Raw genomic sequence first — 26,387 nt, forward strand, 5'->3', positions numbered from 1 at the left:
GGTATCGATAATGGACTGTCCTGTCCTTTTGTATCCTGCCTGCAAGGCGGCGCGTGGGTAGGAGCAGGAAAAGGTAAAACACGTCGGTACTGCACGTAAGTGGTTTACTGGAGCCTATATACACAGAGGTATACATAACTTTGAACAGAGGTGCGAAACTGAAGCGAAGTGTCCCGGCCGTCTGCTCTGCATCAAATGGGCCGAATCTGCGGAGCTCGTAGAGCTCTCCCGCTCTGGCTAGAGTGCGCTGTCATCGGTGTCTCATAGCGCCAACTTGAGAAACTATGCCGTGGCATCGTTGCTATCGATACCACATGACCTATTTAGAAATATAATTATTATGGTCTGTCATTCATTTCTCTAAAACAACAGAACGTATGGACTTATCACTAGTCAGACTTACCACAAACTGGTAGAGAAAGGAACGTGAAAAATTGCTGCCTTCCTACCATGTGGTTTGCTCTGTGAACACGATCGTTATCGCGCGTGATATTGATTTCATTCCGTTTAAATGAGAAATCATCGGCTTACACTGTTAAAAGAAGGACACCATAATTGTATGTAAGCAGAGACAGCACACCCGAGTCGCGCAGCCATGTTGTTAAAGTGAAGACTATGGTCTTGCTGTAATTGAATTAGGTACAAAATTTCTACATGTAATGTTCACCATATAACTTTTTTTTCTTAGTAATGAGACTTGCAGAAAGCCGTCACAGTCTAGTTGGACAACTATAGTGAAAACATTTAAGAATTATTTGTGTTCCATCACATTTTGTAGAGCTCCTCGTTTCGGTAAAACTTTCGCATTTGGCTAAGTACCACTTGAATGTGTTATTTTTAAAACTCTGGAAAACAGTGACAGTCTGGAATCGAGTTGTTGGTAAATGCTGGTGCCACCTTTAGTGCCCAGTTGTGTAATCAAACATGTACCTCAATCTAATACACTCGCCTCCCCCAGAAACAATTCTCAACGGGGAACGGCAGCTAGTACGGGCCACTTAAGTGAAAATTGGTATAAAACTTTTGTAATTTTTTTAAAGTGAGGTATAACTGCATCAAACCTTTATTTAGACATTTTTTTGATGTAAATGGTCAAAAAAGGATTCCTAACCAAAACGTCACCCATCAAGAAAAGATTTTCCCAGACCTACAATTCGAGGAATCAGAAAGAAGTGTCGGGTAGAATGCGGCGTACAACAAAATAGGGTATTAAATTAAAAAAAAACGTTTTTGTAGTTCACAAACAAACGTAATCTGTTTATTAAAAGTGCTAGGTAATAAAGAATTAAAGGGTTAATTTACAGGAATTGGTTAAACTCCTTTCAACCTGTGGGTAGTGGAGCTTGACACAACGCATTAAATTTGAGGACTGAGGTTTTCTGTGACATAGTTCTAGGTGCTTTTTCATAAGGGTTTGATAGAAATCATTACTCCACATTCTCGAGTGTGAAAAAAATACCATTTTAGCGACCAATTGTTGCAGCTGCTGCTGTTAAATGTTTTGCCAAATCGTAAGATAACTTTTAAAATTCAGTCTTAGCAAGCGGCATTAACCTGGAACACAACAAAAAACTCTTCGTAATTTTCTTCAACTGTTTGCTTGGAAAACCTCATTGGATGTGTCATAAATGTCCGTTAATTCCCTGCAATTGATTTTAATCCCCTTTTCATTTTAGTTCTAGGAGCATTAAAAAGATCGGCAGCAGCCCTTTTTGTCAATTCGTTCTCCAAAACACTTGCAATCGCTTGTTTCATTCCAGCCTTGAACCACCCCCTTCTACCCATGCCGGTAGGCTTCTTCTTGAACCTTAGCGCCGCGCGGGATTAGTCGAGCGGTCTAAGGCGCTGCAGTCATGGACTGTGCGGCTGGTCCAAGCGGAGGTTCGAGTCCTCCCTCGGGCATGGGTGTGTGTGCTTGTCCTTAGGATAATTTAGGTTAAGTAGTGTGTAAGCTTAGGGACTGATGACCTTAGCAGTTAAGTCCCATAAGATTTCACACACACACACACACACGAACCTTAGCGCCGTGCCTTACCCACACCACCCGAGTTTGGTATGGTCGATTCTAACAGACTGACTTTGCACATTAAGACACAGTGGAAACAGAAACTGGCATTACTGAGCAGAATTTCAATATTACGATCCAGTCTACTTTAGACTATTTAAACATTAATATTAGCAAGGTAGTATTACTTATTGCCTTAAAAGTATAAATTGATGCTCAAAATTACATTATTCACCAGTTTCAACACTCAAAAATAAATAAAACTTACTTGTGACGTTAACTTAACAGCTACATCACTGAAGTTTTCGCAAATGGCGGAGTGTTCTTTGCGCTTATTTCAAACAACGCATGTGTCGGTTGCCTAGCGGCGAATCTGAGAAACTAAATGACACACTTCCCGCCTGGCCATGCTAATCGCCTTTCCGCTATAGTACAGTTAACCATTATTTCAGTCTGATATTAGAATCAGTGGAAGTCGACAGCTACTCCTGCCATTGAGACGTTATTGGCGCACCCGCGGCACAGTGACACGAGAAAAGTTTTGTGCCTGTCCAGGCTCGGAGATGGAGGGTTCCGTACGTTGGGGCGTCTAGCACCCACAATCGAGCAATGATGACATCCATGATCTTGTGTGTGTTCCAAATTTTTTGGTGTCACGTGGCGCGCCAGTCAATTTTATCCTCGGGGAGGTGGGGGACACTCGGCACTCCGTCTCCAGAACAGCAGCTCGTAATCACCTGCCTCGAACAGATTCTTGCAGTTTTAGAAGCGAATTACGAAAACAAAGTTCTTTCCTGTAACGTGTTTCGAAGTTTATTTGAAGACTCAGTGGTAACGGTGGCTAGAACCTGCTTTGATGATTATGTTCAAGGCATACACGACCTTTCAGGCGTAACTTCGGCACTTCGCAACAAGCCGCGCCGCACGCCAAAAGTTCTCGGAAGAAACGGTGTGGGCACAGAGCCACGGAGGTACGGCAATAACTCAGCCTCGCTGTGAATGCCGCTGCACGCCCGTCTGCGTCAAATGGAAAGCGCAGGAGGCGTTACAAAATAGTCGTCATGTTGCAGTGGACAACTTCAAGGCGACGTCTGGTGCATACAGATACACACAAGAGTTGTCACGCTGCACAGCTGTCAGAGGGAATTCTGCAAACTGAAGCCATTCACTCACCAGAAAAGAGCTGAGTAGTCAGCCTAGTTCTAGCCTTGTGAATACCTATTCTTGGAGATACTTAGAAGTCCTTGCTATCTTCGTGGGTGGATAACAGTTTCTCATTACGTCTGTGTTACCCACATTTTTGCAACTCTTTATTTCTAAACGGGAGAAAGTAATTTCTTCCAGATTGTAAGAAATACTATTGTACCCTGTTAGTCCAAAAACAGTCAGAGGCTGGTTTAACAGAAAGTACAGAAAAGCTAAGATAGACAGGAGACAATTTTCACACACTTTGCTCTTCTTCAAAACATTCTTCACATGATTTAGAGATGTTGCTCCATTGACACACCAAGGCCGCAAGTCCACTATTTAACACTGCCTGTTCACAACTAACTGATCGAATTCACATCTTTTGTTTATAGCTGTTAGTTCAAGCTACCATCGAAATCACTGACGTGACGTCGCCTATAAGCCAGGAATAAAATCAGTCTCGAAATATTTTGGACGGACGGGGTATAGCGTGTCTGGAAAGCCTTCTGTTCTGGGTCAAAACAGTACATTTTACTTACATACAGGGTGTTAGGTGTACAAGCACAGATAATTTTATTGGTGGCAGAACTGTGTACTGAACAACACCACATCAGAATGTACTTCATTTGCAGGCTAGTAATTATAACTATTAGGAGTAGTATGTTTTTAAGAGCTGGTTAGTACCTCCAAATGTATCTCTCTCTCTCTCTCTCTCTCTCTCTCTCTCTCTCTATATATATATATATATATATATATTATATATATATATATATATATATATATATATATATTCCACGTGGGAAAAATATATCTAAAAACAAAGATAATGTGACTTACCAAACGAAAGTGCTGGCAGGTCGATAGACACACAAACAAACACAAACATACACACAAAATTCAAGCTTTCGCAACCAACGGTTGCTTCATCAGGAAAGAGGGAAGGAGAGGGAAAGACGAAAGGATGTGGGTTTTAAGGAGTCATTCCAATCCCGGGAGCGGAAAGACTTACCTTAGGGGGAAAACAGGACAGGTATACACTCGCACACACACACACACACACACACACACACACACACACACACACATATCCATCCGCACATACACAGACACAAGTAGACATTTGTAAAGGCAAAGAGTTTGGGCAGAGATGTCAGTCGAGGCGGAAGTACAGAGGCAAAGATGTTGTTGAAAGACAGGTGAGGTATGAGCGGCGGCAAATTGAAATTAGCGGAGATTTAGGCCTGTCGGATAACGAGAAGAGAGGGTATACTCAAGGGCAAGTTCCCATCTCCGGAGTTCTGACAGGTTGGTGTTAGTGGGAAGTATCCAGATAACCCGGATGGTGTAACACTGTGCCAAGATGTGCTGGCCGTGAACCAAGGCATGTTTAGCCACAGCGTGATCCTCATTACCAACGAACACTGTCTGCCTGTGTCCATTCATGCGAATGGACAGTTTGTTGCTGGTCATTCCCACATAGAAAGCTTCACAGTATAGGCAGGTCAGTTGGTAAATCACATGGGTGCTTTCACACGTGGCTCTGCCTTTGATCGTGTACACCTACCGGGTTTCAGGACTGGAGTAGGTGGTGGTGGGAGAGTGCATGGGACAGGTTTTACACCGGGGGCGGTTACAAGGGTAGGAGCCAGAGGGTAAGGAAGGTGGTTTGGGGATTTCATAGGGATGAACTAAGAGGTTACGAAGGTTAAGTGGACGGCGGAAAGACACTCTTGGTGGAGTGGGGAGGGTTTAATGAAGGATGGATCTCATTTCAGGGCAGGATTTGAGGAAGTCGTATCCCTGCTGGAGAGCCACATTCAGAGTCTGGTCCAGTCCCGGAAAGTATCCTGTCACAAGTGGGGCACTTTTGGGGTTCTTCTGTGGGAGGTTCTGGGTTTGAGGAGATGAGGAAGTGGCTCTGGTTATTTGCTTCTGTACCAGGTCAGGAGGGTAGTTGCGGGATGCGAAAGCTGTTTTCAGGTTGTTGGTGTAATGGTTCAGGGATTCCGTACTGGAGCAGATTCGTTTGCCACAAAGACCTAGGCTGTAGGGAAGGAACCGTTTGATGTGGAATGGGTGGCAGCTGTCATAATGGACGTACTGTTGCTTGTTGGTGGGTTTGATGTCGACGGACGTGTGAAGCTGGCCATTGGACAGGTGGAGGTCAACGTCAAGGAAAGTGGCATGGGATTTGGAGTAGGACCAGGTGAATCTGATGGAACCAAAGGAGTTGAGGTTGGAGAGGAAATTCTGGAGTTCTTCTTCACTGTGAGTCCAGATCATGAAGATGTCATCAATAAATCTGAACCAAACTTTGGGTTGGTAGGCCTGGGTAACCAAGAAGGCTTCCTCTAAGCGACCCATGAAAAGGTTGGCGTACGAGGGGGCCACCCTGGTACCCATGGCTGTTCCCTTTAATTGTTGGTATGTCTGGCCTTCAAAAGTGAAGAAGTTGTGGGTCAGGATGAAGCTGGCTAAGGTAATGAGGAAAGAGGTTTTAGGTAGGGTGGCTGGTGATCGGCGTGAAAGGAAGTGCTCCATCGCAGCGAGGCCCTGGACGTGCGGAATATTTGTGTATAAGGAAGTGGCATCAATGGTTACAAGGATGGTTTCCGGGGGTAGCAGACTGGGTAAGGATTCCAGGCGTTCAAGAAAGTGGTTGGTGTCTTTGATGAAGGATGGGAGACTGCATGTAATGGGTTGAAGGTGTTGATCTACGTAGGCAGAGATACGTTCCGTGGAGGCTTGGTAAACAGCTACAATGGGGCGGCAGGGATGATTGGGTTTGTGAATTTTAGGAAGAAGGTAGAAGGTAGGGGTGCAGGGTGTTGGTGGGGTCAGGAGGTTGATGGAGTCAGGTGAAAGGTTTTGTAGGGGCCTGAGGTTCTGAGGATGCCTTGAAGCTCCGCCTGGACATAAGGAATGGGATTACCTTGGCAAACTTTGTATGTAGTGTTGTCTGAAAGTTGACACAGTCCCTCAGCCACATACTCCCGACGATCAAGTACCACGGTCGTGGAACACTTGTCCGCCGGAAGAATGACGATGGATCGGTCAGCCTTCAGATCACGGACAGCCTGGGGTTCAGCAGTGGTGATGTTGAGAGTAGGATTAAGGTTTGGAGAGGGAAGGAGAGGGAAAGACGAAAGGATGCGGGTTTTCAGGGAGAGGGTAAGGAGTCATTCCAATCCTGGGAGCGGAAAGACTTACCTTACGGGGAAAAAAGGACAGGTATACATTCGCACACACACACACACACACACACACACACACACACACACACACACACACATCCATCCGCACATAGACAGACACAAGCAGACATATGTAAATGAACATCTCTGCCCAAACTCTTTGCCTTTACAAATGTCTGCTTGTGTTTGTGTATGTGCGGATGGATGTGTGTGTGTGTGTGTGTGTGTGTGTGTGCGCGAGTGTATACCTGTCCTTTTTCCCCCTAAGGTAAGTCTTTCCGGTCCCGGGATTGGAATGACTCCTTACCCTCTCCCTTAAAACGCACATCCTTTCGTCTTTCCCTCTCCTTTCCTCTTTCCTGATGAAGCAACCGTTGGTTGCGAAAGCTTGAATTTTGTGTGTCTATCGACCTGCCAGCACATTAGTTTGGTAAGTCACATCATCTTTGTTATACAAGGTGGTCCATAGATCATTTATAGTGACCGGGCCAAATATCTCACGAAATAAGCAGCAAACGAAAAAACTACAAAGAACGAAACTCGTCTATCTTGAAGGGGGAAACCAGATGGCGCTATGGTTGGTCCGCTGGATGGCGCTGCCATAGGTCAAAAGGATATCAAGTGCGTTTTTTTAAATAGGAACCCCCATTTTTTTATTACATATTCGTGTAGAACGTAAAGAAATATGAATGTTTTAGTTGGAGCACTTTTTTCGCTTTGTGGTAGATTGCTATAGCAGCGCCATCTAGCGGGCTAACCATAGCGCCATCTGGTTTCCCCCTTGAAGCTAGACGAGTTTCGTTTTTTGTAGTTTTTTCGTTTGATGCTTACTTCGTGAGATATTTGGCCCACATCTCAAGTGTATGCTTCGAAAGGCCTCCTCAGCTCTTTTGGGGCAATTCTGCATAGGTCTTGTACTGTGAACTGACGCTAACCATGCAGCACTTGATACCTGATTACTCCCCATAATGAGTTGTCTGGCGTGATAAGGTATGGGTCTCATGATGACCATTTCAGTGCGACTGGAGAAGTTGTTGAACCATGTCGAGTCCAGCGGCCTCGAAATTGTCCTTCAAGGATATCACACACCAAATAGCAATGTAAGCTGAACTTAGTGCTGCTGTAATCATACATGACACATAACTCCCTTGTCTTTTAGCTGAGTCAATGATCATGTTTGCAACATGTCCAAATAACAAGTGACATAAACCTAACATTCAAAACAATATTATTCGAATGGGTGTCGTAATGACATACCTGCCCATATCTTAACATGAGGTATGTTTCTAACTACTGCAAAAAAATGCGTATTTGTAATATACTAGAAAACCACGTCCCTCCTCTGTGAACTGTGATCGTATATCGCACATTTGGTAGTTGTACCAACAAAGCATGACAGACTGCAACTCGATGATCCATGTCGTTCTCAGATAATTTGCTCACAAAAATCCGTCTAAATACTTTCATTTTCATATTTTTTAATGTGGCCATTTATTGTTTACCATGAACCTTGATGATCAGCAGCCATTTCCTGATAGAATTTCATTGGAGACTGCTTAACTGATAGAGCAAAGACAAGACACGTTTCTTCTCCCATTTTCTTACGTCCAGTAAGTGGGCATATCTTTGACATTGCTTGAAACAAAAGCGTGTTTCCTCCAATCAAGCAAAGTTGCTTTACAAGATGGGGTCTCGCTAAAACAATATCCACATCAGCCTATGGCATCACAACTGAAACAATGCAATAGTGGAGCAAAACCATACAATACAGACAACAATGCTTTTTTTGTCAACTCCAAAGTAGGGACACCAATAAAGTAACTACTTTTTCCCAAATTCTTCAGGTTCAACGTGGGTACAGGGCAGGTAGAAATTCGAAATTTGTGGTATGTTCCTATGGGACCAAACTGCTGAGGTTATCGGTTCCTGGACTTAATACACTACTTAAACTAACTTACGCTAACGACAACACACACACCCATTTCCGAGGGAGGAGGAGAACCTCCGACGGGGGGGCGCCGCGCGAACCGTGGTGAACCCTGCGCAGCTACAGGGCAGGGATGGCCAAGAATTGGGGACATAAGTGAGTCGCTTGGTTGCCTACTTCACCTACTACCATGCCACGCTGTGTGAGCCAGGAGAGGGGGAAACTACGAATTTGCCGCACTAGATGTCAATGCAGCCGTACAAGGAACAGTCAACGGCTTGCATACGGCTTGGGTTCATATTTCTCAACAACGTAGATTACAAACAAAACAAATTTTCAATATTATTGATTTATTTTTGGGGCACTGAAGACGTAATACAATTTTTATATTATAGAAACTTATGGACAGAGACTGACAATTTAGCAAATTTTTGCCATTCACGTTGCCACGTAATTGTGACTTATTTTGTTTCGTAATGTAATGGGCAGTCAAATATAAACTGAACACCGACCAAAATGGGACCATGAAATCATTTCACCACACGCGTTTAGATATTTATCCCACTAGGAGACGAGATGACCGGTTCTTCTTCCGAGGAACGCGGTTGGCCGCTGACGGGCCCACAATCGCACTCACTCTTGCACTTCCAAAGTGAACAATCCGGGTTGAGCAGAGCATGTTGCAGTGTTTCCCAACCAAATCGCTGAAGCGTAGTCTTCATCCGATTGGCAGTGTCGGGCTGGGCAATATCGTGGAAGCGGATGATTCCGTTCTGCAACTAGTCTTCATAGCGCTCGCTCTGATTGTGGTCCCACGTTCGAGGAACTCTACGAGTGGAGGAACTCTGCAGTCGAACAAGAAGGTCATCACGACTTTGCTGGAACTTGTGTGAATACTTTGGATTTTTTTGGCGGGGGAGATGTGGGATGTTTCCACTTTTGGCATTGCCGTTTGCCCTTGGGCTCGAAATGATGGCACCACGTAACATCATGATAACTTTTTCGTCGACTCCAGGCCCAATCTGCTCATCGACAGTCCTGAGCTTGGAACCAAAATAAGTACATAGTGCTATGAAGACACTTTACAGAAACTGCAAGGCACCATAAAGTCAAAACGCCCGGGAATGCTGTTGAACGGAGTTATAGTATTGCGAGATAACGCCTGTCCCCTTACTGCCAATCGGATGAAAGATACGTTACATCTATTTGATTGCGAAACATTGCAACGTCCTCCATGCAGCCCGGATCTTTCACCGTTAGATTTTCACATCTGTGGAGACTTAAAGAAAGACATGGGTGAACGTCGGTTTCAGTCAGATGAGAAAGTGCGAGAGTGGGTGTGGTTGCAGATCCGTCAGTAACCGACCACGTCCTGCGAAACAAGAACTGATAATCTCGTCTCCCCGTGGGATACATGTCTTAACGCGTGTAATGATTACTTTTGAATGGAACCATTCCCTGGTCCTGTTGTGGCGGGTATTCGGTTTTCATTTGACTATCCCTCATAGAAGAGCCTTTCAAGCACTTGCGTTGACGGAAACATTATATAACGGTTTGCAGCCTCATTATGGAGGCTTGAAAAGTCGTCCCAAGGAAAAAGCCGTAGAACCAAATGGTTCAAATGGCTCCAAGCACCATGAGAAACAGCTGAGGTCATCAGTCCCCTGGACTTAGAACTACTTAAACTTAACTAACCCTGGACATCACACACATCCATGCCCGAGGCAGGATTCAAACCTGCGACCGTAACAGCAGCGCGGTTCCGAACTGAAGCGCCCAGAACCACTCGGTCACAGAGGCCGGCTACCGTAGAACCAGCGGACAATTTTAGCTTAAAACTATTTCTACTTAAGACGGGAGTTACATTGGAGATCGATTGCTTCCATCTACAAATTACACAGGCGCTTTAAATTGAAAAGAAAAACGGTTAGAAAACGGCTCGAAAACAGATATAAGGTCTTACTGTACTCAAAACGTTTAGAAAGCTCTTCCAGTAATTCTTTTGACGTCAAAATGAATTGTTCAGAATTCGCGATTTCTTTAACGCTAGTGAGGTAAGAAAAATTAATGGTGTTTGTTATCCATTCCACAATGCGACTATCTTTTTAAATACATCTCTACCAAATCAAAAATAAGTTGTTTCTGACCTTGCAACGTCTTACTGTGAGCAGTATGCCGTCAAATCCACTTACATTCATGCGAGAACTGCATTCCATTTCGGATGTTCTAACTTTCGTTCCTCTTTTCTTTTTTGCTTCAGGAGTTAAACAACAGCAGGTTTTGAAACGAAAAACCGTTCCGGGCATGCCCCTTGACTTAAACAAAGTCTTTAAAGTAATATGTTATGTCTCGATTCATTTCGTTCAACTCAATAAGAAAATATTGCAACCGGTGATGCAATATTGTGTGCGACATCATTAAATTTTCTGTTCGCACGACCAATTTCATCATGTGCTGTATGCCTGCAATTTTAGCAAAAAGTACATCTTGATGTATAGAACAATGAATTTCGTAAAAATCGCTGTCGATCGTTGTGATTTTTCGTTCTTTCATCGGCAACTAAATCTTTAAATTCCTACTATATGGTGTTGTAATGTCGTTCCATAGCAAATGTACGGTACCCATCCACTACGCGGCTGCATAACACAGGGACTGCAAAAATCGCAACACCAAAATATAATTGATTTAAGTAATTAAATTTCGAGAATACTTTTGTCTACGTAACATATTTAAGTATTTAACATTGCAAGATAGCAGGTTAATGTAAACGCGAGATAAACCCTTGCAAATGTGAAATGTTGGCACATTGGTAACTGGTGAAACAGCCAGAATGTCGAATGCAAGCATGCAGACGTGCATGCATTGTGTTGTACAGGTGCTGGATGCCAGTTTGTGGGATGCAGTTCTATGCCTGTTCCATTCGGTCGGTGAATACAGGCGTGTTTAATGGTGTTTGTGGATGATGTGGTATTATCGTGCTATGGTGACCCATATGTGCTCGATTGGAGACAGATCTAGTGAAAGAGCAGGTTAAGGCGATATGTCCACACTTTATAGAGCATGCTGGGTTACAACAACGGTTTGCGGACGAGCGTTATCAAGTTGGAAAACACCCTGATCGTGCTCCCCCCTTCCTCCCCCCCTCGCCCTCGAGCGTTTGATATGAGACGTCAAAAATTGAAAAGAATCGATTTTTCAAAAGTCTGTTTATTTTGTAGCGTACATGTGTAAGAAGAGTTTGATATACAAAACGTGTATATCCAGGGAAATGTAAGACATGTTATCTGGTCTTGAGTGTGCCAAAGTGCAGTGCCACCCGTCTTTGCACAGCATTATTCTATCGCACGTCACTGCGATTCGCTCTGTGGAATTCAAGAGTGTATATTTTGCAATGGAGGCCATCAAGCCTATATTCAGAACAGCGGAAATTAAAATGTCCTATGGTGCCTCCCCTGTTTCAGGTCGGCCGGTTTGACATCCTACCCCCTTGAAAAAACTCACAATTAATACTGGGTGAGATTATTTGTGACCGAGACAATAAGACCTCTTCAGAAAATTTTGGCTCTTTGTTGCCTATCAGCTAATAACTTTCCCATTTGTGTGACATAAAATGAAATATAGCTCACATAAAACCAGTAAAGACAAGAGATAAGCAAGACAGTGTACAGTTCTTCAGTCTTTAGGTCAAAGCATTTTTTCCTCTCTAATCATCTTCACACAACGTGTTTTCCTTTTTGCGAAAGAATCTATTATCTCATCAAAGTTCGTCAAACGTTTTGTTGCATGAAAAATGAAAATGTCGTTTCCCAATAGTGAAAATGCTTTTAATACTAATAGTACCCAAGACTGGTGTGCTTTCTCTATTTGATTACGCCTATTTTGTTACTGTCTGCTAGCTAAAACGAAATAGGCCTTTCTAATAACGTAGCAATTGTGACACACACCAAATAAGATGGACTGTTTTGGAACAAACTGTCATTTTTATGTACCTCATTTAGATAAATAACACGACAGTATATAATTCACAACGTACCCATACAAATGCCTGTTAACGCCTACTACAAGCAGAAAGTTTTATGTTAGGAAATAGTTGCATATTTCATTCATATGCTCCAGTTTCTCAAGCACGAGATCGAAAAGTTGTAGTACGAAATTTTTATATAAATTTGCATTTGTCATACTCTTCCATACAATTTGTGCGATGTACCCGTTTCTTCTCCTTCCTCATACTAACAAAGAATCTTGCCATCACTAATAGTGTAACTATTCCTGCCATTATCAAAACTTATTCTCCAGCTAACTTCACTAACACTGCCAGCATCACAGGTACAGTTATCTCGTATTTATGACTCGGTTAGGCGTTGTCACATTTTCGTACAACGCCTTTTCGCGCTATTCCGAGAACAGAACTGCTAAACGGGGACTGTACACTGGTCCCTAGTAGTGTAGCTATTGTGTCCTGCCTACTTGTCGAATATGGGGTGCCTAGGAAACATGCTTTCTCGGATCGCTAGACGACAATTCAAGCAAATCATATTAATGAATTTTTATTACAGTAAGATAAATGACAATACTTAACTTTGAGAATTTATAATGGTGTGTCGCAAGCAATGGGCGACAGACAAAGCAAGAAAATCTCTTCAGTATACACAACTCCTAATACAAGTGAAACAATACAGTTCCTAAGTCGCTGGTGTTGAGCTCGTAGAACGGCTGGTCTTCAACTGGGATGCGGCCAGGCGGCGTGGGGCTTATGTTCTCTTCGCCTAGAGGCCGCTCACTGTTTCGTTGTCGTCCTAGAGAGGGGTCGGCCAGCGTGCTATTGGCTGACGTCTTCTTCACAGCCCTCTCTGCTCTAACGTTCCTGACCGTCGTGCCGGCGCTTGACTTTTGTACCAGAACAGTAGCGATCTGACAAAAACTTTATTTTCTTGTACACACTGAGAAGATAATATGAAATCTTTCTTATCTGTTATTCATGTTAGTCTTTTATAGCCGGCCGTGGTGGCCGTGCGGTTCTAGGCGCTTCAGTCCGGAACCGCGAGACTGCTACGGTCCCAGGTTCGAATCCTGCATCGGGCATGGATGTGTGTGATGTCCTTAGGTTAGTTAGATTTAAGTAGTTCTAAGTTCTAGGGGACTGATGACCTCAGATGTTAAGTCCCCATAGTGCTCACATCCATTTGAACCATTTTCATCTTTTATTTCCACTCTGTTAGTCTGAATCTATGGATTTCGCTCATAATTGTAACAAGGCTGACCATTCACACACCCAATCCACCACATAAACAACAGCGATTGTCAGTCACCTGTTCGGGTTTATTCGGCTCAATTCGTATAGCCTCGTCCCCTTTTGTCTGCAGGAAAGTTCTTTATTTCTAGATGCGACGGGATTTCCCTGGCAGAGACGTCTCTTACACTCTGCACTCATTCAAAGATCAACTTATGATTCGTTCAGAATCCAGCATAGAATGAGTTCAAAAATGTCAAAAAACCAACCGGGATGCGTTTCAATATCATAGGAATAATAGATAGACCAACGTGTGCTGAATGCTAGTCGCTTGTGAAACAAAGTTTGTTTTTCTTGAAGGATAGTAATTTGGCGCCTCCTGAAATTGCTGTGTGGGACAGCCCCCCCCCCCCCCTCTCTGCCTCCCTAGATTCGTCGGACCTGCCCTGGAATGCTGTTCATGAATGGCAGCACGACAGATAGAATAATCAGACTGATGTACAGATTTGCAATCAACGTGAGAATGCTCCTGCTGTCATATGTAATTGAATGCCAGTCAATAATTCCATCCGTAAGTCCAATGTGTCTAGTACGCAGACAGGCTGGTTGCAGGTCCTCAACTTGAAACGGTACAGTAGTTTCCGCTCTATAAGCAGCAGGTTTCGCTGCTCGCTTGCACCGGGAAATAGAAACAGAGGCGACTCCGCAGCCAATTTTATTACACTACGTGGCCGGCCGCGGGTGCAACAGAACCCATGTGGACGTGTGGAAAGAAACGTGTCAGGCTTCATAATACGTATTTATATGAGTCGTGTATTATGCTTTTCTTGTACGTGAATGTGAATCTGCACATGAACTTTCCTAATCCTTCTCACACCTTTCCGTAAAGCGTGGCCAAATCTTTGTTGGGAGGTAGTTCTGTAGTATAGTAGCGCCAACCTTACACCTGGGTAGGGGATCAGAGAGACAGCACAGGCAGGTAAAAAAGACTTTCCAGTGTCACAAGATTTGGGGTGGAGAGGTTGGTCACGGCCAAGTGGTTCGACCACCCCCTCCACCGGGGCCCAGGAAGACCTCCGGGTGCCAGCCATATTCGAGGAGTTGCAGAAGACGGGTAAGTGAGCAGACGTGCCCTCAGTGCGTCTGTCTCAATGTTCACGCATGGAAGAGAGGTATTTGAATATTTCTACTAATTCTTTTATTTCCAGCTTCGGATTGTGTAAGGAAATGAATGATCTCGTTTAATTTCGGAAATTTGACCCCCTGTGTTAATGCATCTGGTCCCCAGTTTGCCTGTTATCCTCCTCACGTAGCGGATGTCCTATGTAAAATATTGGGAGGCTTTGGTGGTATACATTTGGCCAACGCAATTCCGTCTTGCCCGTAGAAAAGTGCGTGCAGATTGGTATATAATATACCCGAACTATAAGTTGTAAAATTGTAATATCTGTAAACTGGAACAATTGCTGCAATCGCTGTAAAATCGAGTGATAATATTTAAAATAAATACGTAATCATTTGTCATCAATCTTTAACATACCTTAAAAATCACAAAGAAGTCAAGTTAAAGGAATTTATTTAAAATAAAAAGATATAGAATGCAGGGACCCACACATCAGCGTGTGAGCCCTCCAGCCCCTTGCCTGGTATCGTACAGAAAGGGCACGCTCTCTAGGTAGCGCTCTCAAGCTCCCCTCCCCAGTTATCCGTTGCGCAATTTTGATTCAGGGCTTGACGACATCAACTTTCATCTGCCGTCCCTAGGCAAGGAGGTTTGACGGTAATCTTTCAAACTGGCCTCTTAAGCAACACACGGCCATCACTGGCATCGAGACAGAATCAGCTATCGTCAGGAATCACAACAGACCTCCACCCTGCCCTCCAATGGTGCCAACTGCTGCTCAAATTGCTGCTGCAGACGCAGTACAATGCGCCAGAGGCATTCTCTTGAACACTCTAGTTTTCCCTCTCGGTAGTGCCACGTGGCCGTCCTGAGCCCAGTCTTCTTACGACCATACATTCCCGTGACCACCGCTTCCAGCAATCATGTTCACTGGCTATATTCTTGCCAAGTCTTTCTCCAGTATCATAGAATGAACACCCAGCTTCTCGTAGCCCTGTTACACGATCTCGTTCAAACTCAATGAGATGTTAATAATGCAGACTTTGTCGCATTAAAGGCAGTCTCACCACGACCGTTACACCGCGTATTTAAAGCAAATCTGATCTGCAACCTCACAGTGGCGCTACTAGCGCCATTTTTATGGGACTGGCGCAAAATTTGAATAGACACATTGGAAATTCACGGTAGCTGTTGCGGAGATTACAACAAAACTATTCTTTTTTTTTGTTGCTAACTCGGAAGGAAAACTATTTGTAAGGTTGTAGGTGCTATGCTGCAATGGTACTGAAAGGAGGGGGAGGGACAGATGGGGCAGTAAAATGTTTCCCTCTCTACTAAAACTCTCCATTTACCTATCTCTCCGCAAGCATCGCAGTCACAGTACACGAGATGGGTTTCTGTTTGCAGTTAGAGTAAATCATATTATTTTTGTGGTGTGAAAGTACGTTTACAGAATTAATAAGTGTTTCACCCTGGACAGTGAGAGAGGCAGTAATTGCGAAACTGTTGCTGAAGTACTTTGGTCGTGCAGAAAATGTATCTACAGGAGATGAGCGTGTTATTTATGAACAAATAAAACGACAGTTGACGGAAGAGGATCTGTAATAGCAGACGTAAGTTCTGCACTGTCGCTTGCTACAAAAAGTGCGCGCTAATGGTCTATCCAATGACATATGTGGTTGGATAGAAAGTTTTCTAACAGACAGTGAGCGGTATGTCGTCCTGAACTGGGTAACTTCAACAGAAACAAGAGTAACTTCAGGTGTGCCCCAGGGTAGCGTAATAGGTCCTCTGCTTTTTACGATTTACATAAACGATCTGGTTGATGGTATTGACAGCGGCCTTAGACTATTTGCCGATGATGCTGTAGTCTACATGAAAGTAGTATCTCACGAAAGTTGTGAACAAATCAATGAGGATCTGCAGAAAATAAATGCGTGGTGTAATGACAGGCAGTTATCTCTCAATATCAGTAAGTGTAACCCACTGCGTATAACAAGGCGAAAATCCCCATTAATGTATGAGTACAAAATAAATGATCAGTCTTTGGAAGCGGTAACATCAGTGAAGTATCTGGGAGTGACTATTCAAAATGATCTCAAATGGAATGATCAGATTACCCAAGTAACGGTTAAGGGGAACTCTAGATTGCGGTTTATTGGTAGAATCCTGAAGTGATGCAGTCCTTCAACAAAGGAAATAGCTTACAATAAGTTAGTTCGTCCAGTCTTAGAGTAATGTTCGTCTGTGTGGGACCCTTACCAGTTGGGTCTGATTCAAGAGATTGAGAAGGTCCAAAGAAGAGCGGCAAGATTCCTGACTGGTACATTTAGCCATCGAGAGAGCGTTACAAATCTCTTAGAAAGTTTGAAGTGGGACACACTTGCAGATAGACGACGCGCTAAACAGAAGGGGCTGCTCACTAAATTCCGAAATCCAATCTTCACCGAGGATGCAGAGCATATATTATTACTAACAACTTTCAAATCGGGTAATAATCATCATTCAAAGATAAGGGAAATAAGAGCTCATACTAAGGCGTTCAGACAGTCGTTTTTCCCTCGCGCGATCCGCGAGTGGAACATTGTGGGGGGGGGGGGGGGGCGATCCGCGAGTGGAACAGAGAGGGGGGGGGGGGGGGAATATGGCTTTGGTGCGAATAGTGCCCTCCGCGACACACCGCTTGGTGGCTAGCGGAGTATATATGTAGATGTAGAAGTACAATTTTAATAGATTAAGAGGTATCAGACGAAGAGATCAGATGGGGAAAATGATAGTGCAGTGCCAGTGAGCGACGAGGCAATGTAACAAATGGCAGATGCTCAGGGAAGCAGCGGTTCATCTTATCAGCCACCGCCTCCAAGAAAACGAACGAAGTTTCCAGAACCATATCAGGCTGATGCGTGCAAAATATGGATGAAACAACTAAGAGAAAAAGACGGAAATGTTGATCCTTCCCGTCTATGTCGTCCTGGATTAGCATTTGATATGACATCGCGCCTGAAAATTACAACATTGGTGGTACAAAAAATTAAAATAAAGACCAGACTGTGTTATAAAACTTTGAGAACTGGCTAAAATATCGTAATTCGTCAAACCCAATAATTCTGCAGCAGATGATAAATCGTGAATTACGTGATCGTATTATAGCAAAGAAACAGGAGAACGTAGTAATACATGCCCGCACATTGAGAATCTGGGAACTGAAAATAAAGAAGAAAATTGACGCTCGCAATTCACTGTAGTTAAAGCTTCCAACTCGGGGTTATGAAACTTAAAGGTAAGAATAAATCTGTCTATCGCAAGTTTGCGAGCGATTGGTTGAAGGGGATGTCGATACTCAACAAAAAGCTTATCAATTCAGAAGATAAATCAGGTCTTTAATTGAGGAAAAATGTCTGTCACTAAATCAAATGATTAATGCCGACCAATCAAGACTTGATACAGAGTTACAGTTTGGACGGACTCCAGCAGTGAAGGGAAGTAAGCATGTCTTTGGTGCAATTGGATCCGTAGCGGCAACCACGCACTCTTATGTGATAACGAGTGGGATTGTTATGAGTGGTACGCTGCAGCCACATTTGTATGTCCGTGTATCGGAGTCCACCAGCCATTTTCCTGCAATTTTGATTATAAATTTACCGAACATCAAGGCGTTTGCCAGCAAATCTGATAAAATGTAGCCCTTCTTTTGGTTGACTCCTGGACTGCTAACAGAGATGACGAACTCTACAACTCTACAGTTTCTGAGGCGTTGAAATCATCAAGATGTTGGTGCCAGCGAAGGGCACAGGCACTGTGCAGCCTGCCGACGTTTTCTTCTTTCGTCCATACAAAAATTTATGAAATTTATTACAGGTAGTATTGTAGTAACTTCTGACAATGACATTAAAATACAGCACACGTCTTCAGTAATTTGTTTGGTTCCAGTTCCCGGAGGCACGATTCTCCAACTTAATAAAATTTGCATTTTTTCTATTTAGCTAACCAAAGACTTTCGTAGTGTATTTCAGACACCCTTGGAGCACTGCTTCGAAGAAGCATTAACGGAAGAATGTGTCCATGAGAACTGCGACCAGCGTGCTTTCAACAAACGTGGACGCTCCGAGAATTTTTCGTGCAAGAACCATGCTGTTATTGCTGACTTGCATATTTTTTGCCTACGATAATGTAGTCAAGTAAGCACACTCTGTTGTAAAGTCTTTCATGTCATATTGTTGACTATTTGTCTAAAATAATTCATTTGTATAATAATTCATTCATTCAGATTTGATACAGAGTTACAGTTTGGACTGAGGGACTCTAGCAGTGAAGGGAAGTAAGCATGTCTTTGGTGCAACTGGGTCCGTAGCAGCAACCACACACTCTTATATTATGAGTGGGATTGTGATGAGTGGTACGCTGCAACCCCACTCCACAAAAAAGGGGACAAAACTGAACCAAATAATTACAGGGGTATGTCACTCGTGCCGGTCACATATAAAATCCTATCAAAAGTTCACATGAATAGATAGAAGAACAAGCTGACCCACAAATAGGAGAATAGGAATTGCACAAAGAACTGGCCTGCAAATTTCATATGAGAAAACCCAGTACATAGAGAGAGTGCCACAAGACAAATTGCCTATTGTGACAACCCATGGGAAAATCGTACAAGTACCACATTTTAAATACCTGGGGGAAATCATCCAGCCATCAGGGATCAACCTAAAGGCCAATGAGGAAAGAATAAAAAAACTACAGACAGCACATAAACTCACGTGGAACTATTATAACAAAAAGTCCATATCCATTAATGCAAAATTGAGGCACTAAAACACTGTCGTACTTCCGGAGGCACTGTATGCATCGGAAACAACACAAATAAGTGGGCAAACTAAAATCAAAGAAATAGAGAAACAAGAAAGGGAAATTCTCAGGAAAATATTTGGCCCGATACAAGAGCAAGGAATCTGGAAGAAGAGACCAACATCAGAATTATATAAATACACAAACATGATTACGGACACAGTAAGGAAAAGAAGAATGCAGTTCTAAGGACATATCCACAGGATGAATGAAAACAGAATTTGAAAGCGAATTCTTAAAGTCATCAACTCGGGCAGAGGAAAAACCAAATGGATAAAAGAAGTTGAAGAGGACCTCAGACAAGCAGACATAACAGTAAACGATGCAGAAAATAGAACTGAATTCAGGAACATCATCAAAAAATATAAATTTGACACCACAACACAGAAGAGACCAGGATGCAAATGGACAGCGGAGCGAAAGAAACAACACAGTGAACACATGAAGAATATTTGGGCTCAGAAAAAATATAAACAATTATCATAAAGGAATTCAAGTTCAAACGCTCTCTTTAAATGGGAATAATCGAAAATAATAATAATAATAATAATAATAATAATAATAATTCATTCATATTTACAGTATTCTCAACGTAATGTTGACAACTGATAACTCCTGCTGTAATAGTCCATAGAAGCTACAACTTTTATGGTGCATGTATACTTTATCGTTCTATTAACTGCACTACGTATGAATATGATTTGCATGATAACATACCGTCGCCTCCCTCTGTGAGAGCTCTCATCTACCTTTTTTGCAATTTCCATTCATTTTTGAGGCTTGCGTCGATGAAAAACTGGACTTCCTCCTTTTGTATAATGAGCAGTTGAACTGTTACCTTCCTTTATACCAGGAAGGAATGGCGAAGGATAAACAGCGTTGAACCATGGTGTTGCCGAACTGAAGAGAGTCGTTTCCATCGAAAAAATGACGCATCACATGCCGAGAGAAACAGCGTCTCATCTTGCTCACAAACGAAATTTTACACTGTAGCGAGTAGTTGCGAGAAGTACCGAGAAAAGCCGAGACGTATCGAGGAGTACCGAGACAGGCCGAGCCTCAACAGCACCTGTGCAGCAGTTTGTACAGGCTTGCAGGTTTGCTTGTCTTGGCCTACCCTGATGCAGGGATTCTCGGACACACTATACTTCTCGATCCGTACTACGAAAGTCACCGTACGATGTGTGGCAGAGGGTACGTGCTGTACCAGAATCATTTTCTTCCTTCCCATTCCATTCACCCGCCTCTGCACCAGAGGTCGCTACGCACGCCCGAGCAGTAGCGCTCGACTCGGAAGCAAGCCGATCTGAATCGTGGTGGTGAAAACTTTTCACTGGCATTATTTGACCGCCAAGTGAACGAGAGATTGTGACGTCAAGTTCCTGATCACCAGCGTATGTTGCGTCAATGCCCTGGATTAAACTCCAACCTTATCCGCAGCGTCTCATGGTGTCGGGGTATGTGACACTATACATACATACATACATACATAGATGAATCCTTCTTCCATAGATCATGAAGACGACATTTCGTGATGATGTGGAACGTGTCACTTTAACATAAGTTTTCTTTATACAAAATAATTAATTTTTTTTGACCGATTGGTCCGTTCGAAGGAGACGTTAAGTTCTGAGGCCCCATTGTTCTACTCCAAAGTAGTAAGCTACGTGCTGTTTCACCCGCCGCCTTACCTTCATACACAACAACACAAACCCAAGACTACAAAGCACAATCACTCGTCACAGTCATGCACGTGGCAGAGATACACACTTGACTCTTCCTAACAGGTTGGAGGAAGGCAATGACTTTCACTAGAAGATTGCTTACAACTGCGATGTAGGTTCCTTCATTTGCTATCAGACGCTCGTTTCCTGAGCATGGTACAACTTTGACTTGACTATTCCATTCCGAGTCGTATGTGGGAAGATAAACTTGCGATGGCCCTGTGCGTAACCCCGAATTGCAGTAATTTTACCGACGTGGTCATCAAGCGAGATGAATGTTAGAAGAGGTAGCGCCTATCTGGACTCAGTTTGGAAAGTGTGCTCTCGAAAATGTGAGAGGAAAGCTCTCTGTAACATACTGTACAATGACTTTCTTGATATTTCTCCTGCTGCAGTCTGTTAAAAATTTCTTTGACACTCTCGCTCTCGCTACACCGACCTATGACTAAATGTGCAGTCGTTCGGTTCTAGGTGCTTCAGTCCGGAACCACGCGGCTGCTACGGTCGCAGGTTCGAATCCTGCCTCGGGAATGGATGTGTATGATGTCCTTAGATTACTTACGTTTACGTAGTTCTAAGTCTGATGACCTCAGATGTTAAGTCCCATAGTGCTTAGAACCATTTGCGCAGTCCTCTGAAATTTTCCTGTCTATTTCGTTAATAAAAGTTAGCGAGTGTCCCACTCTGTCGTACAACAATATACATCTATATCTATACTCTAGAAACCACTGTGAAGTGCATGGCAGGCGTACTTCCCAACGTAACAGTTATTAGGGCTTCATACCGTTCCATACACTTGTGGGAGGTGTAATCAGCTTCATTTTGCCTTCTCGATTTCTACAGGAAAGGTTCACAGGGAGTTGTAGAATATTCCTAAACTCCCCTCTTAAGACTGTTTCTTCAAACGTTATGAGTTTCACGCCATAGTTTTCGTCTGTCTTCAAGCATATGCAGTTTAATTTTTTTCAGCATCTCGGTTACACTTTCCCAAATGTCAAACAAACCTGTGACCATTAGTGCTACTGCTATCCAACTAATGGATTGCTGTCTGCCACCCGCATTACTGACGACTGAGCCTGTTTGATCGTTCCAGCTCACATCTTTACAACCAAGAATTGATACAATGAGTGTTTCGTAAACGGATCACTTCCGCGTGTTACTTATACCTTTTTGGGATTCATCCAGTAAATATGAGTGTAGCGTCTTTCTTTCCCATGGTTAACTTACGTTGAACACTGTAAAGCGCTTCTGAAACATAATTCTCGATATTTGACTTTTGTAACTGATTTTATTGCTTGAACATCGATCGCGTGATGTGGCGATATCAGAAATTTTGCTTTGTTAATGCTCATTATATTTCATTTATTTATATTATGTAAACTGAATGTGGAGGGGGGAGAAAGGAAAGGTAAGGGAAGGAACTGATGATATCAGCTGCGTCACGACTTTGTGCGAAATCAGCGGCGACGAGTGAAAATATGTGCCAGACAGGAACTTGAACCCGAAATCTCCTGATTACTAGGCAGTTGGTTTAACTACTGGTCAACGCGGATGCTGTCTTCACCGCAAATGCGCGGACTACCTTGGCAATTTCCCGGCTGACCGACAGTCCCACCTTTCGGGAATATCCGAAAGGGGACACCATGCTTTCATATAATCGATTCGCCTCGATGGACAATAGATCCACAACAGTCATTGCGGATGCACCTTTACGTCCGACCTTTAGCGGGAATCTAAAGTTGGGGAGCGTGGTGGACGTGGACGGGACTGCGGATAGGTGGCGCTAGGTAGGTTTGCGTCTCGGCCGCGAACCATGCCGAGACACTGTGATAAATACTGTGTCCAGGTGGCGCAGTGTGGTTAACGCAACTGCCTAGTAAGCGGAAGATCCCAGGTTAGAGCCTTGGTCCGGCACACATTTTCACTCGTCGCCGCTGATTCAGCGTAAAGTCTCTATGCAGCTGATATCATAAGTTTCTTCCCTTTCTCCACCCTCCACCTTCAGTGTACATAATATGTATCGCAGCTGCGAATTCTGCGTAGTATCTGTTCTTTCGGATATGACCGAAACAACAGAACCAATCGCTTTCACATAAAACGTTTATTTATGATGAGGTTCAGCTGCTTATCTTTGTTTCAGTTGTTGAGCATCTTCATTTCGTAACAATTTACAAATGATACAATTTCTTTGTGAACAACAGTTTTGTCTGTGAACAGTTGTATATTTATTTATTCCATTCAGTTGTGCCAGCCGGTGTGGCCGAGCGGTTCTTGGCGCTTCAGTCTGGAACCGCGAGACCGTTACGGTAGCAGATTCGAATTCTGCCTCGGGCATGGATGTGTGTGATGTCCCTAGGTTATTTAGGTTTAATAGTTCTAAGTTCTAGGGACTGATGCCCTCAGATGTTAAGTCTCATAATTCTCAAAGCCAATTGAACCCTTTGAGCCATTCAGTTGTAGCCAGTTACCTGTAATTTAAACACAGGTTTTATTGATTCTTATGCAATATACACAAATACTTAATTTTATCCTATACAATAGTACCTACTATCACGATAACTCTTTCTAATAATATATTATAAAAATTTTCATTCTACTATTAATAAAAGTAAAATAAAAACTACACCTACTACCAGATCTTTGCCCACCGCTGTTGTTGTAACTTCAGTTTTAGACTGTCACATTCCACAACGCACTCCATCGCTTCCCAGTCCAAAGCCACACCCTGCTATTTCCTTGGGCACTTGGGGGGCGTTGTAGTTGCATGTGCCTGTTCCACTGTTTGTTGGCTCCCTGGTTGCAAAGAAGGATTCTACTTCACCAGCGGAGCGTCCTTGTTGCCAACAACGACCGCAGCCACACGCCGGCCCACGTCACCCCAGTGCTGGTTCCTTGGGTGGCGAGAAACGGGCCACGGCTCCGTTTGTCTTTGGCGTTTTTAAGGTAGCTGCGGTTCTTCTGCTGTAGCTGTTGACCTCAGCTGCCTTTGCTGCGTTGTTTCTCGAACCTCTGTCGCAGTCTTTTGTAGCGTAGCAGACGGGGGTTGGTTGTTAAGATAACGCTCTACCCAACTACCCAAGTACCAGACTCGAAGGTCTGTCTTCTACCAATTCGATGCCAGCAGGTGGCGCAGTGCCCGTGGACAGTCAAGAAGTATGCCAGGACTCTTGAGCGACTCGGATGCTTCATTCTCAACGTCTGTTTTGCACTGAAGAGCAAAAGAAACTGGTTCACCTGCCTAATATCGAGCAGGGCCCACGCGAGCAACCGTAAGTGCCGCAACACGACGTGGCATGGACTCGACTAATGTCTGAAATAATGTTGGAGGGAATTGACACCATGAATCCTGCAGAGTTGTCCATAAAACCGTAAGGGTACGACGGAGTGGAGATCTCCTCCAAACAGCACTTGCAAGGCATTCCAGACACGCCCGATAATGTTCATGTCTGGAAAGTTTGGTGGCTGGCGGAAGTGTTTAAACTCAGAGGAGTGTTCCTGGAGCCGCCCTGTAGAAATTCTGGACGTATGGGATGTCACATTGACCTGCTGTAATTGGCTGGAATGCACAATGCACATGAAAGGATGCAGGTGATCAGACAGTATGCTTACGTATGTGTCACCTGTCAGAGTCGTATCTAGACCTATCAGGGGTCCCATATCAATCCAACTGCACACGCCCCACACCATTAGAAAGCCTCCAGCAGCTTGCAGCTTGAACAGTCCCCTGCTGACGTGCAGGTCCATGGGATCATGAAGTTGTTTCCATACCCATACACGTCCATCCACTCGATACAATTTGAAACGAGACTCGTCCGACCAGGCAACATGTTCCAGTCATCAACAGTCCAACGTCGGTGTTGACGGACCCACGCTAGTCGTTGAGCTTTGTGTCGTGCAGTCATGAAGGGTACACGAGTAGGTCTTCGTCTCCGAAAGCCCATATCGATGATCTTTTGTTAAATGACTCGCACGATGACACTTGTTGATGGCCCAGCATTGAAATCGCAGCAATTTGCGGAAGGGTTGCGCTTCTGTCACGTGTTGAACGATTCCGTTCAGTTGTTGTTGCTCCCGTTCTTGCAGGATCTTTTTCCGGCTGCAGCGTTGTCGGAGATCTGATGTTTTACCGGATTCCTGATATTCACGGTACACTCATGAAATGGTCGTGCGGGAAAATCCCCACTTCATCGCCAACTCGGAGATGCCGTGTACCTTCGCTTGTGCGCCGACTGTAACACGTTCAAACTCACTTAAATCTTGATAACCTGCCATTGTAGCAGCAGTAACCGATCTAACAACTGCGCCAGATACTTGTGTTATATAGGCGTTGCCGATCGCAGCTCCGTCTTCTGCCTGTTTACGTATCTCTTTATTCGAATACGCATGCCTATACCAGTTTATGTAGCGCTTCAGTATATGTTTAGCAAAAAACCATAGGTGCCCCTCGCTGTTTGGGCGTCATTCCATCGTTTCTGTCATAGATGCAGGCTGTGCAGTGAACAGCTTCGTAGTGGTTAAGACGTTATCTTTTAGGTAATTTAAACACATCGTAAGAAATAGTAGTCGTACTTCGAGGTATGCCAGACCCTACTTTCGCTTCTGGCAAGACTCCCTCATTAGGAGAAGCGTACTGTGAACTGTTTCCTAAAATTTCTTTCATCCAATCGCATGTATGTCCAGGTGTCGTGTACACACGTATTTTGGTGACCAGGCGACGGCATGGAAATGTTACGAAGGCTTCTAGAAAGACGGAAATTATGGCATCAACTTGACCTTTACTATTTACTGCCTTCTGGATCTCACAACGAACGCAGCAAGTTGAGTTTCATAAGATCGGTGCTTGCGAAAACCATATCGATTTCCGCAGAGGAATATTTAGTTATCAGAAAATCCGTCGTCCGCGAGAAAAAAAATCTGTAATTCTACAACGTATTGCGTCAATGGGATGGATCTTAAGCTCTCCCTGTCTGTTGTGCAACCCTTCTTGTAGACTGCAACAGCGTGTATCTTCTTCACCGCTTCGTAGAGGCATCGACCTTGGTAAACAATTGTTAGAAATGGAGTCATATCTTTCACGCACATGGTATATAATATAAGAGCCATCTGAGCAGCTCTAGCAGGGTGCCTTGAGCTGATTTTCAGTTTTGT

The sequence above is a fragment of the Schistocerca serialis genome, chromosome 5, assembly GCF_023864345.2.
Source record: "Schistocerca serialis cubense isolate TAMUIC-IGC-003099 chromosome 5, iqSchSeri2.2, whole genome shotgun sequence".
Lineage (NCBI taxonomy): Eukaryota > Metazoa > Arthropoda > Insecta > Orthoptera > Acrididae > Schistocerca > Schistocerca serialis.